This window comes from Lactuca serriola, chromosome 5 (assembly GCF_051521515.1).
Source record: "Lactuca serriola cultivar US96UC23 chromosome 5, Lser_US96UC23_V15, whole genome shotgun sequence".
Classification (NCBI taxonomy): Eukaryota; Viridiplantae; Streptophyta; class Magnoliopsida; order Asterales; family Asteraceae; genus Lactuca; species Lactuca serriola.
Window position 1 is genome coordinate 362379121 of NC_136412.1, and position 6343 is coordinate 362385463.

At 36.6% G+C, this 6343-nt stretch overlaps 1 pseudogene; it reads left to right on the forward strand.

Annotated features, from left to right (window-relative positions):
* Window positions 1-5580, forward strand: part of LOC145051180 (uncharacterized) — a 6203-nt pseudogene extending 623 nt beyond the window's left edge.
* The last annotated feature ends 763 nt before the right edge of the window (window positions 5581-6343 follow it).

Here is a 6343-nt window from a genome sequence, read left to right on the forward strand (position 1 = left end):
GGGTCTATGTATACATTTGTATTCGTGTGGATTCCTTCTCTAGGTCCAGATAATGAAGAGATTCCACATGGTTTTATTTTTGTAACATCCCGACTCCCGGGTACAATATTGAATTAATTTACATTCATGTTGTCAGAGCAACTCGACGAGTTAGAGGCCCCAACTCGCCGAGTAGAGAATTAAATGGTCGCGTGATTTTTAGAGTCTACTCGACGAGTTGGAGGACCCCAACTCGACAAGTAGGAGTTGAGTGTGAAAACCCTAATTTTCATGGTTTGTGCCCTATATAAAGGACCTTAATCCTTCATTTCTGGCTCCCTTATCATCTTGACACACTGAGACAAACCCTAATCGAGTTGTATTCACCTGTGTGAAAGAGAGAGGGAGAGAGAGAGAGAGAGAGAGAAAGAGAAAAAAAAAAGGCTAAGACTGTATGTTCTAGTGCATTTTTGGAAGAAGATTGAAGAGAAAAAGGCTTGGAACGAGAATAAGCTCTTGGATCCGGTGTTCTTTTAGTAGTAGATGCTATTTGGAGGTAAAAAGCTATCACCTTGATCATTGTTTGGTTAGATCTCTTCACTAGGACTTTATGGCTATTTCCATCTTTTCTTTGGGTCCTTAAGTTATTTAAGCTTGCCATGGAGTTGAGACTTCAGATCTGGATAGTATGAGGTCCCTTGGGCCTAAAGATTCAAGCTTTATCAAGCTATTGGCCAGGTTTCATGCATTAAACCCTCTATAGAGCTTGTTTTGGCATTTTGAGTCCTAGATGCATGGACGTAAAACTTGCAGCTTTACGTGATACTTCAGCCTTAAAAGGCTAGATCTAGAGTATGAAGCCTTAGTTCTGCTTAAAAATGTCTGAATGAGAGAATGAACTGAAGGGACTCGACGAGTTGGTCGAGTTGGCTAGGGGTTTCCCCGATAGTCTGGACGCGTTGCAACTTGGTGACTTGGTGAGACAACTCGACGAGTTGAGTTGGATTTTCCTGATACTTCATAGAAAACGAAGGAACTAGACGAGTCACGTAGATGCACTCGACGAGTTTTGTCAACATGGACTGTTGACTCGAGTGTTGACTTCCGTTGACTTTTAGGGCTTGGTCAAGACATGAGTTATGGAGACCATGGAGGGGTAAAATGGTCTTTCACCCTTTTCGAGAGTTAGAAAAAGGGGCAGCCTAACATTTTAGGGTTGTTATTATAAAGTGTTAATTAGAGATGATTATGATATGTAGACGGAGTCTAGACCGATCGTTGAGTACGAGACATACTTGTTTACTTACAAGGTGAGTCTTCTCACTATACTTGCATGAGTGGTAATACGTGTCACGCCCCCGAACCAAGGATGGCAGAAACATCCGGGGGTGGAGGACTTCATGTATAGTATCACAACAACGAGCATAATAGTGCCCAAAGTAAATACAACCATCATAAATATAATTGAAAAATGTTACACCATAGTATGAGTTTACATGTCTCAAATCAATTACACTATGATGACAAAAATGAAAAGTTTGACGATTCAACGTCCCATCCTCAAAAGCTGTTGATTTCCTGTTTCACTGGTTTCCTGAGAATACAAGTAGTTTTGAAAGAGTGTCAACAATTAAGTTGGTGAGTTCAGAAGTTTTTGGATGTAGAGTTTGAAAACCTTTGTTTGTAATGGTAACGTATGCTTCAAGAAAAATCCTTTATTTTCCTTATAAAAAGTTATGTAGCCTTAAATCCCATCCGAGAGTATGTGCGTATTTTTTACTTATATTTTGTTTATAATGGTAAGGTGTTTCCAAAGAAAATCCAATATTTTCCTTATACAAAGTTGTGTAGTCTTAAATCCCAAGACTGAGAGTATGCAGTTTTAGATAGATAAAACCCCTTTTTAAAGTAGAATTTTCCCATAAACTTGAAAGGTTGTTAACTCCCTATGTGAGTCGTTATAACCATACTATAACTAGAATTAACCTGCTCCAATGTTTTTCAGACGTCAAGATCCTATGACTTTTGTCACCCGTAGACTTGCAGGTCCTGCTGTAGCTAGCAGCAAGGTGTGGGGTGTCAATCCCAATATAGATTTATACACAATTATCACGCTCTCCCTACAAGAGATTCTGGTTATAACTAAACATGAATTTTAACCCGTACTTTAAGAGTACAATTGAAGAATTGTCTCACAACTTACGTTAACTAGTTTACGTATAGTTTAAATATAAAACCTTTTCCGTGGTGGAAATGAAATCACCCTTTGTGTAATAAATTCGTGATGTGAAATCCATAAGCTATTACTATTATAGTTTATCATGTAATATATGAAAAAACCGTTTGTATTGAGAGTAAATCCTTTTTCATGTAGTATGCTTGTATTGTAAAATCCATAAACTATACTTATTGTAGTTTATTGTATGTGTTCGAAATGAATGAAAATCCTTATCATGAATGACTAATTTCTATTTATGATGATAAACTAACAAGAAATGCGTCCAACAATTAGAAACTTATTGTTATGCACTTTTCTCAACATACTACAAAGTGTTGTTAATATTGTAAGCTATGTAAGTAGTCTTTAACCTATGTGCACTGTTTTAGAAAAATCATACGAAGTCAAAAATTGAATCCGTAAACTCTGAGAGTTTACAAAATGTGTCTAGTTTATTCATCATTTTTTATTATGATTTTTAGAAGTCCCTAACTTGTGTGAAAATGTTCATATTCACAGACTGGTCCGAATTCGTTTTTGAAACGATAGGCAGTTTTGTAAAAATCGCCATAAATTGTAGAAAAATTGTATGGAGATGTTCAAGTAGTAATTTTAAAGGTATGAACCTGAACTAGTTTCATATTAAACAGTTTTGAAAGATATTATATCTAAGTTGGTCAAAACAGTCCGTAAATAGGACTCAACTTTTCTGATGAAAGTTGTTGTTTGAATTTAGTTAAGTTTTTGGTGTATTAACTTGTATTCCCCCCCCCCCCCCCCCTAAAACTTGAAGAAAACATGAAAATGTAGGGGTATGAACTCACCTTGATTGATCTCTTAGGATGGATGATGAAGAGCAGGAGTTTCCAAGTCAAGAACACTTGGGAGTTGCTTGAAGATTCGAAGATTCTATGAATAAATATGATGATATCTGTGTAAGGAACCCATGATTTAAGTGAAAGGATGTAAGATAATCAGGTGTAGGATGAATTTACTTACCAGCTACAGGGGAAGGACTTGCGTCTCCTGGAGGAACTCGAGTTTCTAGAGAGAATATAAGAGGAAGTAAAAGTGTATCTTGGGAGGAGGAGAGTGGGGTTTTATAGATGGAAGAGTGAGGGATTAGAGAGTGGGTTGATGGAAGAGATTTGATGGAGGTATGGGAAGATCTCAAATTGACTAGAGCAAGGTGGGAATAGTGACATGGAGTGGGTATGGGAGGTTGCTTGTGTCATAGATTTATGGAAAAGTCAACACTCCACCTCAATATCTTGTCCAATGGATTTTATTCTTAGACTAAGATTTTCCCTCAAAACTGATTAAATATGAATATATAGAGTCTCATATGCCAAAATATGAGTTTGGGTGAAAATCCCGCGTTAAAATCACGAAAAACGAGCTTAAAACGCAAAAAGGATCGAAAACCGGGGAAAGAAAGTGAAATCTGCGAAATTCTGAGTTCAGGGCCGAAGGTTCGGTCTTTGGGTGCTTAGAACCGAAGGGAGTGTTCGGCTATTGATGAGAACCGATAGGAGGTTTGTCCGAGGGATCTCGCAGGCGAAGCCGTCAGAGGGAACCGAAAGCGAAGAGGAGAAGGCGAAGGCGAAGGATCTCGAGTTCGGTCTCAGATCTGCTTCGGCTCGCCAGAGGTTCGGTTCTTCAAGCAGGTTCGGTCCTTGCGAGAGGTTTCAGTCCAGGAGGCTTCTTAAGGTTTCTCTTCTTAGGGTTTCGCCTCTAAGATGGTTTCGCTTCTAAAGAGTTGTTTCACCAATAATCTTCCCGTTTTGCGTGGTTTTTGGCTCCGTTAAGGGTCGGGACGACCCGAATGATTATAAAAAGTTTAGGGAGGTTATGAGCGAGATTTGGGAGAGAGAGAGAGAGAGATTGATAAAGAGAGATCGAAAGAGACTTTGTTTGTGACCTTTTTGGATGTTTAGATTCGCAATGCAAGGTTTGTAAACCCTGTTAAGCCTCGTTATGAATGTTATATGCCCCTGAGGGGTATGAAATAACGTTTTATCGAGTAGTTCCATTGCTTACCCTGATTAGGGTTTATATTTTCTGAACACGTGAAGACTCAAAGTGATACTTTGCATAAAGATAGTGTGTTGTACAATAGTATACACGATGTAAACCCTAATATACAAGGGTTAATTGAGGTGACCAGTTTGACTTGTTGACTTTATTTGACTTTGACTTGACCGGAAATTGAGGGTTGTCACAATACATGTGACCTTAGGGTCGTATATGCTTCTACTAAGTTATGTGATATCGTGAATTTGTCTTTGTGATTTATGTTGTATATTATTTTGTGCTTTATTGGTTAGGACCGGAGAGTCCTACCCGAGTTGTGAGACCGGAGGGTCCTCACTGAAACACATGGACCGGAGGGTCCTTGTCGAGATATAGCCATGAGAGGCTAATTATTTGTGTGTGGTATTTTGGGGAACTCACTAAGCTTCGTGCTTACAATGTTGTGTGATATGTGTTTCAGGTACCTCTCATGATCGCGGGAAGGCGCCGACTTGATTGTACACACCAGCTAGAGATTATGTTTTGAGGATTCTAGGATATTATCAAACATTTTGTGTCTTGTGTTTTGAACAACTTATACATTTTGTGGTTTTGGAGAAATGTGAGAATGTGTTTTATGTGGTTTAAAAATGAAAATTTTATTTGAAAATTTAGAGTGTTACAATTTTTTTGACATTCATGTTGGAATCCATGTTAGGAAGCTCATTTGCATCTAAAATCATGACCCGCTCATCACCTAGAGTCGAAATCTAAACTCATGACCCGCTCATTTGCTTCCTATATTCACAAACATACAACTCTATCGCCCCTATAATTAGTATAAATTAAATTAAAATTTTCAATTTTTTATAACCTATCCTGTTAACTTGTAATATTTCCTCGTATAGTTCATCCTCCTTCTTAGGTGACAAGCGGAGGGAAGGTTTGCAGTATTCAACTTCTTGGTTTTTGCATCTTTGAGTCTTGTGGTGGAATCTTTTGGCCACCAATCATGAAAATGAGGTCACAATACATCGTGAGGAGGCCATAAGCACTTTATGAATTTTTTCTGCATACCCCTCGATATATTCATCTTCATCTTTAGATGTCTAACAATTTTTTAAGGTAAATTCATTCCCCATGACGATCATGTAAGGAATGTGCTCTATCTTCCTTTTGTGGCTTTTGTTTTGTAGAGGTAATTACCAGTGATAACGGATAAGTCAAGTGAGTGATGATCATATTTATATATTAATTTGAAGTTGTTTTACTAAGAGTCTTATCAAATTGATTTATTAATTTTAGAGTCAGAAGATTGGACATCATTGAAAGAGATAGATATTGAAACTCAATCATTAAATGATGACTGACATCAAAATAGACTTGATCATCCATACACATACGACGAACACATTTCTTGTGTTTTGATAAAATTAGTTTATTCATTTGGCTTGGATACATCAGGAACTTGTCCGTCTGGCACACAAACACAATACAAAACAGGGAACAAATTGTCTGTCTGCCTACTTATAGTGAGGTCTCTCGACATCAAACCAACTTTTATTATTATTATTATTATTATTATCATCATCATCATGTATAATTTTTACTAACTATTTTCCTACTTATAGTGAGGTCTCAAATAAATTTGTTTGGAGATTGTATTTTTGTCAAACAACTTTTGTTTTTAGTGTGATTTAAGTTTGAGCTATAATACATACAATATGATTCTTATTTATTACATCACGAGTATTATTTTTTGTATGCATTTTAAAATGAGGTCCTGATTGATAATTGACATTTGACAGATTGAGATTGCAAACATAACTCGACCCACTTCAACAACAAATTAACATGTAAAAGCAATTGTCATTCATATTCATACACATTCATACACTGAGTTATATATTGTTACATACAATTGATCGAAGATGAAAACTAACAGATCTTATCAAAACACATAGATATGCTTACATGGTTAAGTTAATCTTGACTTCAACTTATTTATAATCAAACTATGTTTTATCGTTATGAATTTAATCAAACGAATGTTAAGATGTGTTTTTAAAGAACGACTTTCAAATGAGTAATACGATTTTTAAATAAAATAATAGGTCTGAAATATGAGACATT